The 13,895-nt window shown below is 43.2% G+C and overlaps 3 long non-coding RNA genes across 10 annotated transcripts; all 3 read right to left on the bottom strand.

Annotated features, from left to right (window-relative positions):
* Positions 1 to 5,034: 5,034 nt before the first annotated feature.
* LOC136540504 (uncharacterized) lies at positions 5,035 to 6,126 on the bottom strand. Of its 6 annotated transcripts, none has more exons than XR_010779984.1 (5): positions 6,031 to 6,126; positions 5,827 to 5,905; positions 5,494 to 5,763; positions 5,161 to 5,360; positions 5,035 to 5,069 (listed from the first exon to the last, which is right to left on the bottom strand). It is a non-coding gene; the product is annotated as an uncharacterized lncRNA (long non-coding RNA). The 6 variants fall into 6 exon arrangements; XR_010779983.1 differs by having other exon boundaries at positions 5,064 to 5,078; XR_010779981.1 differs by lacking the exon at positions 5,035 to 5,069 and having other exon boundaries at positions 5,076 to 5,360; positions 5,819 to 5,905.
* A 748-nt stretch (positions 6,127 to 6,874) lies between these two features.
* LOC136540502 (uncharacterized) lies at positions 6,875 to 9,054 on the bottom strand. Of its 2 annotated transcripts, none has more exons than XR_010779977.1 (3): positions 8,942 to 9,054; positions 8,680 to 8,853; positions 6,875 to 7,438 (listed from the first exon to the last, which is right to left on the bottom strand). It is a non-coding gene; the product is annotated as an uncharacterized lncRNA (long non-coding RNA). The 2 variants fall into 2 exon arrangements; XR_010779978.1 differs by having other exon boundaries at positions 8,680 to 8,846.
* Positions 9,055 to 9,850: 796 nt separating this feature from the next.
* On the bottom strand, positions 9,851 to 10,591 carry LOC136540501 (uncharacterized). 2 transcript variants are annotated; one of them, XR_010779976.1, is made up of 3 exons: positions 10,309 to 10,591; positions 10,034 to 10,237; positions 9,851 to 9,953 (listed from the first exon to the last, which is right to left on the bottom strand). It is a non-coding gene; the product is annotated as an uncharacterized lncRNA (long non-coding RNA). The 2 variants fall into 2 exon arrangements; XR_010779975.1 differs by having other exon boundaries at positions 10,413 to 10,591.
* Between the last annotated feature and the right edge of the window lie 3,304 nt (positions 10,592 to 13,895).

Below are 13,895 nucleotides of genomic sequence, written 5' to 3'. Positions count from 1 at the left end.
AATTTGTGATGTTTTGATTTTTGTTTGTTAAATTACATCCGTTTTGTTAGATGCAAGAAATGTATCGGGAGGAGTTTTGGCGAAAATGGGGTCGTCCTCGAGAATTATACCCCAACGCATCTAGCAAAGATGCCCTTGTCCCTCCTGACCTCCCTGTCCCAAGCTGTGATTGTGGTTTCCTGGCCCACGTGTTTCAATCAAAACATTCGGACACAGCGACATGTTGCTTCTACACATGCAGTCGTTTTAATGTAAGAAATTATTTCCACTATCTTTTTTCTTTATTTATGTAAGTATGCTACTAATATTTTGTTGGAATCTTGTTGTGTAGGACCATGAGAGGTATTTTTTCTTTCATTGGATCGATGGTGCAGATAAATTTGACCCTGGGTACCTCCTTTTCGACAATTTGTTTAGAGGGAGACATCACATGAGCACTTCAAGCGATGGGTTCCACCCCCCCAACCACCCGCCAATGACGGCTAAGGAGAAGCACCTAGCCGTAGTTAGACGACTCAAGGAACCTCCTCTATGTGAATACGGAGATCAAGCTGTGATAAACCCTGAGAATACGTTGAAGTTTGTGTGTTCGAACAAACACGAAGTAAGTGAAAAGTGTATCTGTTTAAATGTTTAGCTCTATGTGTGCGTGTACTAATGTCTCCTCTTTTAGGTGTTTGGATTTGTGAAGTGTTGTTTCAAGGAGTGGCTCTATGGTCCTAAGAATCAATGGTCGAAGCCACCAAAGGCAAAGAAAAAGAAGAAATAAAGGTTAATTTGCAAAGCACCTCCAGTCAAGTGTGAATGTGGTGTTAAATCCAACTACGGTCTAGTCTCTCTAGACATTGGTACTATAACAAAAGAAAATACTGAGGAGTGCTCTTCTTCCTTGTTGTGTGTGTGAATGAGAGGGTGTTAGGGGTTATTTATAGGTTGAGAGGAGGGATGGAGGCCTCTCAATGTGTCATGTCAGTGATCCATGTGCCTCTTTACCTCAGCCCTTGGATCAAACAGTTATAAGATGGATGGTGGAGATGGAGTGGAGTTGTGCTTCTTTGCATGCCAGTACTATGTAAGTGAAGTGATAAATCACTATTGTCATCGTACTCCTCGGCCTTGTAACTGAAAAATCTATTTTCATTGTCTAAAAAGCCTAGATTTATTCACTGTTACTTAAAAAGCCTAGATTCATCTGCAAAGCATCTGTACGATACGATTGGACTATACACATTCTAATGAATTTACATTTAATCTGTGTACTACATTTGTGCCTTTTTAGCAGTGTAGTATGATTAATGATTCACGAAAAAAATTCACAAGAGTTTCCCTTGTTTCAGGAGCCTCTATAGTTACAAACAGAGACATCATTATATAATCCAAACATTTAATCGTCCAAAGAGCACAATGCAACTACAACGAACGTCACAATCAACATAACATGTCCTGCATAGTCCAAATAGTCCATAATATCTATACAGTCCTAAATAGTTATAGAAAAGTAAATACAAAATGCATAATAGTATATACTAACATCTACCACAGCTCTTACTGCCTCCTAGACTTACCCTTACCCTTGTGAACAAACTCGACATATCCATAGCAATCGTATTCAACGGTGCCTCCATGATATATGGTCATTAGGTTGTCCATCTAGTTCAAACACATAACGAAACACATGTCCTTTAGTCTAAATTAGACGATAGATAGTACCTAACAAGTACTTTCTAACTACAAACTAAGTAAATAAGATAATAACTACATACATAGATACAGTGTACTAACTAAATAGCTAGATCCTATTTAGTTAACTAAATATGTAACTACCTATCTAAGTAGCTATCTAACTATATCTATGTACCTATGTATCTATGTTTCTATCTATCTACATATCTATCTCACTAGGTCACTAACGAAATTAACTACCTGAGTCATCACATTAACTAGTAAATAACAAATGCCAAAACTACTACACTACAATCAAAGCTAACTAAGTACACACATTGCAAATTCACAATTTTTACCTGTCTGACAATGGAGTCGTGGACGTCGATGGAGTCGCAGCGGACGCCGGGCGTGGGTCAGGCCGACGAGCAGGGTCGGCGGTGGCACGGTGGGGCGCTGCAGGTGTCGGGGCCAGTGGGGGCGTGGCCGAGGACGGCGGTGGCGTGTGGCGGGTGTGGGATGCCCGGCGCTCCACGCGGTGAGGCCGGCGGTGGCGGGCGACACGGTTACGGTCATGGCACCGGCGCGACGGGGCACAGCCAAGGTGGCCGCGGGAGCGGGGACCGGCGGGCCATGGGGCGTGGCGGTCCGACGGGGGCGCGGGGCACGGCGCGGCCGGGCGCGGGGCGGGAGGGGGGACCGGCGTGGGCGCGGCCGCGGTGGCGGCGTGGCCCGGGCGGCCGGGCACGAGCGTGGGGCGCGGCAAGGCGCAAGCGAGGGCGAGGGCGAGGGCGCGTGGGCGGCGACGGCGGTGCGCTGCTCAGGCGAGGGAGGTGCGAGAGAGAGAGAGGGAGAGGAAGAGAGAAAGGATTGGGGCCCATACGTAAGATAGGCTCAGCGCCAGTAACTTTGGCATCGAGCTCGGCGCTAAGATCTACGGCGTCAGGGTTACTGGCGCCGAGCTGCCTGCCATGTCACCGCCACGTCTGCTTCAAGCCCAGGAGCTCGACGCTAGCCATGTAAGCTCGGCGCCAGCAACGATGGCGCCAAGCTAAGGGTCCAGAGTTTGAAATCTTATCTCCAAGGGCATATTTGTGAAAAAAATTCAAAAAAGGGCTAAAAATAAAAAAAAATCCGGACGACATGGTGCGGGGCGGTGTCAGGAGGTGGAAGATAAATGTATGGGCAATATTGTCTATTCACGCTCCTTTCTCTCTCCCAAACCACACGGAAATAAATTTTTTAATTGCTGCCGGTGTCATGTGGCAAATATCTTAGTTTTCAAAATGGCACAGGGCCAGTTACCAAGTTGGCGGTGTCCAACGGCAAATTTCATGTTTGAGCTGTGTCCTTAAGCGAAATCTGCTTTTCTTTTATTGGTAGGTTGTCCTACACTCTTTCTAGATATGCCATCAAAATGACTCTTTTGTGAATTTTCTAAGGCAACTGGGCGACTTGCTATAGGGGATTGGTTAAGGAGAGTATTGATTCTTGGAGATGCGCTCTAACGTACGGCGTTTAGTCTAAGACTAGAAACGTGGGCGCGGCTTTGCCGCGCCTTCCCTTTCAATTAGGCCAATGGCAATAAGAATATAGGTGTAGTGGTGAGAAACTCAGCAATTTTTTGTTCATTTTATAATTTTTATGTATTTTTGAGACTTTATCATCGTGAAGGTATAATTTTATTTGCCCCTTAAAAGCATAGGTAAAAGTTTATATGAAAAAATTCTTACTAAAACATGTGATATTATGGATGCACTGCATAGTTCTACTCGTTAGGATTTCAGATTAACTTGATTTTCTAATTTACAATTTTTCTGTGATTTACTATACAATTTTAAAGTTTCAACTAATTTATTTTTTGAAAAAAAAGAGATATAATCAAAGGTGGCCTGTATTTTGATTTGAGAAAAATCTGAGGAGGTTTTCGTAAAAATTGCTGAGAGTGTCTTTGGAGGGCGGGTTGATTTTTGATAAAGTGAAGGTCTTTTTTGCAAAAAAAACCCTGACCCATCCGTTCTGGACTGCGGGTTGATTTGGAAATAATCTGAGGTATTTTTTTGCGAAATATTCTGAGAGGGCCTCTGGAGCGCGGGTTGATTTCCGAAAAATAGAAGGGATTTTTCATAAAATGACCGCGGATCGTCCGATCTGAGCCGTCCGCGCGCTCGATCGAACGACCGCGAAAAGCCCGTGACGTAGCACGCTGGCTGGCCGCGGTTTGGGCACAGGTTTCATATGTAAAAGATTTGTGGTGCCTGTATAATACAACCATAGCACTAACTCCAAAAGATGGGGAAAAATGCAACCATTACAGAGAACATTCTTTTTGCCATGAACTAAAATATACTTGCAGTTGGCGTACTTTAAAAGCAATTAGTCATGTCAATTTGGCAACAGGGCATATAGCACCATACCTCTTGGTGTTGTCTTCCGGATGAAAGCAATTGGAAGAAGAATCTTTGAAAAAGTAAAACGAGCAAGCAAACGTCTAATTCAGCATCGTTCTGGCAATTTGCAATAAACATGGGTTTGGAGATCGGTGAAAGGAAATGGTTGCAATAAAGGCCTGGTTTAGATTACAAGTTTTTTCACTCTCTCTCCATCACATCAAATCTTTGAACACATACATGAAGTATTAAATGTAGATAAAAAAAATAACTAATTACACAGTTTGATTGTAAATTACGATCTTTCAAGCCTAGTTAGGCCATGATTAGACAATAATTGTCAAATACAAACGAAAATGTTATAGTGTCAAGTACAAGTACTGATTCCTAACCTCGATCTAAACCAGGCCAAACTAGCCGTAGCAAAGGCACTGCCCAGATAACATACAGCGCTGCCCAAGTGCACTTTGTTTATATACTAGTATGTTGCGCGCGCCATTGCGCGCGTCGGTTATCCAACCAAAGATGCAGCGCAGGATTAAACAATCATCTAATTTTTAGTAACCGACACGACAATTACTCATGGTCGTAGCATGAGGATGGTATGTACATATATTTTACATAGATGTGCTAAGCGTGGTAATGGTGCACCTTAGATGCACAGGTCCGGTCTGTAGAGCTAACATAACAGTTGATGACACTTGCAAGCTTTATACATTAGGGTTCATGACACATATTTTATAGACACGGTGACAATTTCAGGTAATTAAACATTGTAGGTCAAGCACTCGGTGATGACCTTGCTAGCATCTCGCTTCTCGGTCTCAGAGGTCACTATCTGTGGAGACAAAAGCTTCCTAGGTGGATGAATCTGTATGCAGATTTGGTTTTGTTAGCTCTCTGTGGTTTGTGAGGCATAAGGAGATTCAGTTTGACACTTCAGAAATTTACCAGGTCCTGGAGGCATATGTGCGCATTGAGAAGGCAAGTAAAAGCAGTCTAAAAACAGGCAGTAACCTGATATGGCTGAAGAGGTTAACTCGAGCATAAATAAATGTCACAGATGCATGAATCGAAATGTAAAATAAACTGTAAAAAAAAGACTCACCAAAACAACAGATCGTTTCGGAATCCTAGGTGATGATTGAATCGGTAGGAAATTACTATTTCATCGCTACATGGCAAGGCCAAATAAAATAGTCTCTACTAACTGGACATGCATAATTTGGACATCGGACTAAACAAAAGGAACAGGAGAGCTTACCAAGTTAGCCGGCTGCATTGGCGTTCACGTTGTACATGTGCAGGCTGAAAGTAAACCCAACAAGAGGTTTAGTGCAATACCAAGCAAACACAGCTATAATCGAGCAAACCATAATATAATACTAAAGGGGTCAAACAAAGAGGATGAGATGGCAAAGTGGATAGGGAGGTGTCTAACCTTTGCCTAGGCAATATCACAGCTACATGGTGTGGTATAGTATAAGCAAGACCCCAAACATGGACCTGGACCAGTACATCCTTGCAAAACAAATAAAAAGGAGATGTGGACAGGTAATGGGAATCAAGCAAACGGACCAAAGTAAGAAAGGGAAGTTAGAATATCGAGATGTTGCTACAGCAGCAATCGGTGAAATGGCAGCACACATGCTGATCTCTTCTTTTCTGGCAGGTGGTCCAGCAACTACATATCTACCGGCAGCCTACAGAACTTGAAGCAAAGGAATATCACATCAGTCATAAATGTAGGCAGATGGCAGTCTGACAGGGCAACCATGTTTAAGCCTTCATAGATTATATCCCATAGGATTGTATGCCTGAGTCTTTACAGACCATCACAATGCATAGACGATCTAAGCATCAGAAGCACCCCATAGCCAGGTAATCAGCAAAGAGAGAGAGAAACAAGAGTAAATTAGCAACATAAGAAGAACCAAGGCCTGTGCTAACTACCAATTACAAACATGACAAATTTTACCTGAGGGAAACAGTCTCTGTAACCAGCTAATGATGTGCAGAATCAGATTGAAGGAGAAATAGCACTATTAGTTGGGAAACAAAAATACACAGGCGCTGCCCGAGTCTGTTTAGGAAAAAAAAAACTTCAGAACATGTTTCAAAGTCTGCAAATCTTAATTAAAAGGCGATGTAGCTGGGTTTGAATGATCCAGATCAACAGGAAGCAGCAAGCGGCATCAGGTTGGCATGACAGCCATCCTAAACTCCACTACATGGCAATAGGTTTCGCTTTTTTTTCGTGGATCAAAACACAGTTGGAGAAGCCTAGTCGATATTAAGTTGTCAACCTGCATAAACTCATAGTTCATTGCAGGTGCTAAGATTAAAAAAATTAATCCATGTTATACTATAATTTTATAGAATTCACATAGATGATGTATGATATATGTCAGTTGAAAGAAGCATAAGACCACAAATAAACTAAAGTTAGTTGAATAAGATCATTATTTGGGTCACTGACTATTTTTGTAGTACAGTCAAAACCTAAATCAACCTCCGAAAGATAGACGTGTCCACAGCATACAGTGAAAGGCTAGAAGCAGCCAATTCATGATTTTGGCTGTAGCTGTAGCATAGTAAACAAATAGGAGGCATCAGAGTCCGAAGCTTTGTCATATGTGCTATGTCAAACACCAATGCGAAAAACTGGGAACAAAGGGAAAATTATTAAAACAAAGATAGAAAGAAGGAACAACCTAACAATTGCGGTAGAAGGTTTGCAGACATTCTACTACTAACCACATAGGTGAGTTTTGTTTCCCAGACTTGACAACAGGAATGGCAATATATCTTAAGACCTCGGCAGAACGTAGAAAGAGCATGATCTGTTGTATACCAAACACAGAAGACTGCAAGGCAAAGGCCCGAGATCATAGGCAAAGAAGATCGCAAAGGAAACCTTTAAAAAATTTAGAGGCCTCAGAAATATATCAATCATCGCGTGATGAAGATCTTGGAGTATCTAGACATTAGAATAGATGAAAAATGTCGAGTCTCTCACAAGATCTTGATCATTGTCTTATATTGTAGATCATAAATGGGTACGAACGATTACATCATAGGCATAACAACAAATGGATCAGTAGGAAGGAACGATAATGGCGCCTAGATCGAAACCAGTTATCGATTTCTCTTAAACAAAATGACGAAAATCAAAGTAAAATCAATACAAAGGGCCAGATCATAGACTAAGAAGATTGCAAAGGGAAGCTCTAAAAATTTTAGAGGCCTAAAAAACACATGAATCATCATTTGTTCAAGGTCTTGGAGTATCAAGACATCAGAATCAGAACAGATGGAAAATGTCGAGCCTCTCACAAGACCTTGATCATAGCTGGGTAGTGCAGATCAGCATGGGTACGAAGAATCTGATCATAGGCATGAGAACAAATGGATCAGCAGGAAGGAATGGTGATGGTGGCCAGATTGAAGGATGGTTAACAACCAAAGTGGTTATTAGCAGGCTACAAAAACAGTAGGAAATACAAAGCACCTGAATGTTGCCTTTCATGAGCGAAGTTTAGACTAATAAAAGAAATCATGCTACAGGCTGTACAACAAAATTTTGAATTAGGCAACGGCCTATTAGTTACGTAACAAATGTAATCCGTAAGGTTTGAAAGGCAATAGTGCTCAACCCTAAACCGGTATGCTCAGTTTTTTTTTTTTTGTAAAAAAAACCACCACTACAATAAGAACCCCCCCAAAAAAACAGAATCAATGTCCACAAAGCCGATAAATGAGATACTCTGCAGATATAGATCATGTACAGGTCACATCCACAGGGAATACAATAGCAGGAGGAAAATTATATTATGATCTAGATATGACGGTCCCGCAAGTGACCCAACTCCATAATAATTTGCAAAGGGACAAGCTGTGTGACTTAAGAAGGTAAAAACTAATAAGTAGAGAAAACCTAGAATCTTCTCAAGAAAGGAACAAACATTATCAGGTAGATGTTACCAATGTATGGAAGTTACTTCTTTGCTGCCTAAACCCCTCAGCCACCCACAAAACACGAGAAAAATATTCAGGCCTAGTTCGTTCGGAACTCATAGCTTTTCTATGCTATAAAATTGAAATCCAGGAACAGATCGAACCTTGTGTAATAGTACGCAGCTTACATTTAATTTGAAGAATGCAGTAGTAAGTATACCAGCTAACTAATATACAAAGCTGATGGAAGGCATACATCAAACCACATATCATATGAAATCAGTATTAGTACAAACTATAAAATGCGAAAAATTATTTAGTTTGTCACATTCCAGGTCATACACGTTTCATTTAAGGATTTTCACTTTGCTACTGGGAAAACCTCCACCACCACCTTGTTTTCAAAAAGCTGGAACCTGATTTTGGTTTAGCCGCAAGGCACTAAAGGTAGTCATAGAATAATCTTTCAAGGATATGAAGTACCTGTTTTGTCATCTAGAATGAGAGTTTTTTTAGTAGCATGCACACTGTACTATGAAGCCCTCGTCAAAATATATCTTTGTATCGTCTATAAATTTAACACATACACCGAACCATGGGCACATATAAACAGAGAATGCCATATCGGTGCATATAGGAGCAGTAACAGAACTAAACAGAGTGTTATCACCTTTTGGCAGCCGGAGAAGCGAGACAGAGCAGAGGAGAAGCCAGCCGCTTCGAAGAGAATCCGGTCAGAAGCCGCTTCAAAAAAATCTGGCGGGGACAAGCTGAGCCATCGGTGGAGGAGATTGGACGGCTGGGACAATTTAGGGCGACGTGGATGGTGCTTCTACCCTAGAAGCTGACGCGGTTTACAGGAATAAATAAATTAGACCAGATTGGAAATAAACTTAAGATTAGATGAACTTCCAAAGCAAGAAAATAATGACCTTTGCTGTCCTTCTTCTTCAGGCACGCATGCACCCCACTTGAGTTCACATAACACCAGTGCAATAACTAAGATGTATCGAAAATTCGAAGGAACAGGAGAACCAAAATCTTGATGATGTAATCATTGGGAATAGGGCATGTGCTCAGAGCCAACAACATATAACTTGACGTCAGAAAGCGACGATCACAAGCAAGGATCATAAGGCTAGAAAGACCAAGAATATATGTATCAGTTCACAGGCAGTAAATAACAGAAGCTCAGATTGCACAAATGTGTGTATCGACATGACAGACAATGATCATAAGCAAGCATGAGCGGAAAACGAAAGGCAATCATGAGCAGGCAGCGTTATCAGAAGCTGCGATTTCATAACTAAGAGATACTGGATAGGCACTAAAAATTACCCCTCACTGGTGTCTTCAAACAACACAAATTTGAACAGGTAGGAAGAGATGCATAAAAAAACAGGAACAACCACCATCGCCTCAATTACCACAGAATAGTATGTGACTCGATAGCCAATAAAAATTACCCCTCACTGGTGTCTCCAAACAACACAAATTCGAACAGGTAGGAAGAGATGCATAAAAAACAGGAACAACCACCGTGGCTTTAATCACCACGGAACAGCTGGCCAAAAAATAGAATTTTACAGCCCATGATCATTGCCTGAGTTATGGACATAGCAGAGAGATGTAAAACGAAGGAAGAATCATCATAGCCCATGAGCATAGCCTTATTAGTTATGAAAAAGAAGGAGGAGATGTAGACTATGGAAAGATAGCCCATGATCATTGCATCAAACACTACAATAATCATCACTGCAGTACCCCATTCCCTCAAAGTAAAACGTAGCAGGAAGAGAAAAGTGTATCCATCATTGAAGGTGACCAAAATGCAAACACTAAACCAGAAACCACCAGGACTACAGGGTAGAAGGTCACATGCTCAGATGTATGGCACAATAATTGCCCGCTCTCAAAATCCAACAGAACCGATCAGGCCACAGCCTACAGAACGCAAAACAATCGTTAGTAGCATGCAGCTTGGTAAGACAAGGAGACAACAATAGATCTAGGCTGAAAATGACCTTGCCTTGCTCATTTGTCTCCTTTGACCAAGATTCCCAGCTCCAAATGTCACATGCAGCGAAAAATCATGCAAGAGGAGAGTTAAAGAGAGGGAACCTAGGGTTTGAGCTTGCCGGCGGCCGTCCTGTCGCGGCGGGGCCCGCGCGCCGCGCTGGGGCATGGCCGGTCTGCCTCCACCGCCGCCTCAGTCGGCCGCGCAGAACCTGCAAGAAACAAATCGAGGTACATCTTAAAAAAAAACAGGCATAAATTCGAAATACAGCCATATGAGGACCTCAGCTAGCTGCACACGCCATAGGGAGAGAAAGGAGCCGGGGGCGGGTTCGGCGTGCGAGAGAGAGGAGTCGGGCGCGGGGTTCGGCGCTAGGAGCTCCCGACCTAGGGTTTCCTGTAGCACACGAACGGCCGCGGGCTAGAGGAGGATGCGGCGCCGGGGGGCAGCCACCGGCAGGGCCCGGTCACGCTGCCCCGTGGGCGGGGACAGCCACCGCCGCCGGCTACGCGCGGTGCCGCGGCAGAGGCCGGGGAGCGGCAGCGCGGCCTGGCAACGCGGCGAGCCAGCGGCACTTGGCCGGGCGGCACGTCGTGGGGAGGTGGAGGAGGAGGACGAGGGCGACCGCAGCCTCGCCGCGCTGCTGCCGCCGGTGGCCGCCCTGGCCGCGCGTCGGGAGAGATCGGGAGAGGGAGGGAGCGGACGAGAGAGAGCGAGGAAGGGGGATCGGGAGAGGGAGGGAGCGGACGAGAGAGAGCGAGGAAGGGGAAGACGAAGCAGAAGTTTGGGGAAGGGAAATCCGAAGCTGGGTATTATATTCGTTTCGCTGGATTCTGAGAAGAAGCCGTATAAGGTAAATAAGAGCGCGAAGAATTCGAATAAGGTGGAGAGGACGACGGGAAGCTGCTCCGGACGAGAATCAGCTTCAAGAGATCTGAGCCACACGATCGCGGATCGGACGGCCAAAAAAAATCGGGCGACGTGGACGGCGTCTCCTTCTTGGAGTCATGTCCGGCTTGTTTGGGTTAATAGCGCGCGCGTAGGACCCGGGAGTTGGACGCATGCACTGACTAGAGCAGAGAGACGGCAGAGGTTAGCAATGCTTCCAAACTTTGCATTTCACACTTGCATCATTTGTTTTCAGCAAATCAAATCCCGCTACCTACCCTATCCATCCAAAGTAATCCCCACATGAGATCTCCCAGGATTTGCACTTGACTAGTAAGCTTGTATGCACACGTCGTACCATCACCGGTAATGCGGCGCAGGTTTGCGGTTTTCATCTCGAAACAAATTAATGGAAGAATAACGCTCTGCCAAGTGCCAAGACCGGGGCTGTGATTCTTGTTTCGGCATGGCCTGGTACAAGATGATCGAAGCCATGAAATGAACAGGATGGGAACAAGATCGCCGAGAATTGCGTTTAGCACTGAGTAGATCAGATGCCTACGCACCTATATATGTTGTAGGAGCTGCTGCACCTGCACGACGGAATTGTTGACCTTCTCTACGTGCCAAACAACAAGGTGTATATGCATATGCATGCATGCCTTCTCGCTGCTTCTCTGCCATTCTTTCGTGATGGCCGATCAAGAAGAAACAAAATGGAAACGGCCGGGTCTGTTTATTTTCTTAATAAAGAAATGCCAACACTACTGATTTATTTAGCTACCATGATGGTGCGTGTGTATCTCCACGCGGCAGTATCTTCACTGATACGTAACAGGAACACACCAGAACCACACGATTAACGTAACACGTGACAAGTAGAGCAGTAGGGCACTTGTTTTATCTCGTAGCCTCGTTTAATCGACGTGTCATATTAGTTAGCACCAGACTAATCTAAATTAGTACTACTAACCTCCATCTAGGTTGTTATTTTTATGGGTAAAATACATCTTTAAGAGAACACTTGTTTTGCATACCATGATAACATGATTCCTGACTTCTTGGTTCGTACAGTATGTATCTTCTTCTGAGAAAATTAGGCGATGATTGATGTTACATTCGCGAAGGACCACTTAGATTCCGCACATGCTACTCCGATACGGTCACCGTGATAATCAAGCCACTGGTTGTTCATTATCAGTGACTTCGTCCTTGGTATGCTCAACTCTAATTCAGTTTCAGTTAAATATCAATCTCAAATATAACTACAAGCGTAAATATTCTTGACACTACCAAGAAATGAAATATTCTTGACAGCTGAAACTCTAAAGAAATTATTCTTTGCGGTCTGCCTCAAGGTAAATGAATTTCTCTTGCTCTCTACTCTTGTCATTTTTCTTCATAGCTATGAACTATTAGCAACCATTGGATCTAAACAAAGGCCTTAGTTGTACCGTTATTGATACGTAAATACGTAATAAGAGCATATCAGAACCACGTGAGCAACGTAATCTGCTAATCAATTGGAGCAGTAGGATTTTTCGCATAGCATCATTTGATCGATGTGGCATGTTAGTTAGCACTAGACCGAACCAAACAGTACAACTAACCTCGTTCTAGATTATTGATGTCATGGGGAAATTCATTTCTCAGAGGACACTTGCATATCATGCACGATTCCTGACTTCTTGGTTCGTATCCGATCCTGTGACAAAATTAGGCTTGCGACGATCGTTGGTGATTGATGTCACATCCATTCAGGAAGGACCACTGAAATTCCACACCGACTAATCCCGTCACGGCCTAATATTCAAGCCATTGGTTATTCCTGACTTCTAGGTTGTTATTATTATGGGAAAAATACATCTTTAAGAGAACACTTGTTTGCATACCATGATTCCTGACTTCTTGGTTCGTACAGTGCATATCTTCTTCTGAGAAAATTAGGCGATGATTGATGTTACATTCGCGAAGGACCACTTAGATTCCGCGTGCTAATCCGATCCGGTCACCATGATAATCATGCCACTGGATATTCATAATATGTGACTTCGTCCTTGATATGCTCAACTCTTATTGAGTTTCAGTTAAATATCAAACTCAAATATAACTACAAGCATATGACCCCTAATAACTTACACTACCAAGAAATGAAATACTCTTGACAGTTGAAACTCTAAAGAAATTATATGTAGCGGTCTGCCTCAAGGTAAATGAATTTCTCTTGCTATCTACTCTTGTCATGTTTTCTTCATAGCTGCTGGCAGGACAATTTTCACTAGTAGAGAAATGACTTTTGATCCACTTTGAAATTTAGCTTTAGTCCCGGTATTTTTCGCGCTCGGGACTAGAGAGACCTTTAGTCCCGGTTTGTAGCTCCAACTGGGACTAAAGGTCCCTGCCCAACGGCTACTGCGGCAGACTTTTGCTGTAGGGGACCTTTAGTCTCAGTTGGAGCTACCAACCGGGACTAAAGGTTAACTTTTACTCCCGGTTGGTCCCTCCAACCGGGAGTAAAAGTCTACTCCCGGCTGGAGGCTCCGTCCGGGATTAGAAAGGGACCTTTAGTCCCGGTTGGTGTCTCCAACCAGGACTAAAGGTCCTATCCTATATACCCCTTCTTCCTCCCCGAGCCCGAGCCCCTTTGACCTCAGTGTTCTTGCTTCATCGCCGGCTTCTCTTCTTCCTCATCGCCGGTAATAACAAGATTTCTTCGATTCCTCCATTGATTCTTCGGTTCTAAAGGTTACCAACTTTATACTCTCATGTTTCATCAGTAGCATATCTCATTTTGTGAACTAAATATATGTGGTTTTTTATGGTGGATTTTTTATTTGTAAGCCATTTAAGCTCAAAATCACTTTAAAGTTTGCATATTTGGATGAAGGAAGGTTAAAGTAATTATTCAAAACTAGTATTTAGCTTTCATTTCTAGCATGCATAGCACACTTCATGGTTTAGAGATATAGAGAATTTTAGAG

This window comes from Miscanthus floridulus, chromosome 2, assembly GCF_019320115.1.
Source record: "Miscanthus floridulus cultivar M001 chromosome 2, ASM1932011v1, whole genome shotgun sequence".
NCBI lineage: Eukaryota > Viridiplantae > Streptophyta > Magnoliopsida > Poales > Poaceae > Miscanthus > Miscanthus floridulus.
Note: the sequence above shows the minus strand (reverse complement) of the source record. Positions and strands in the feature narration are given on the sequence as shown.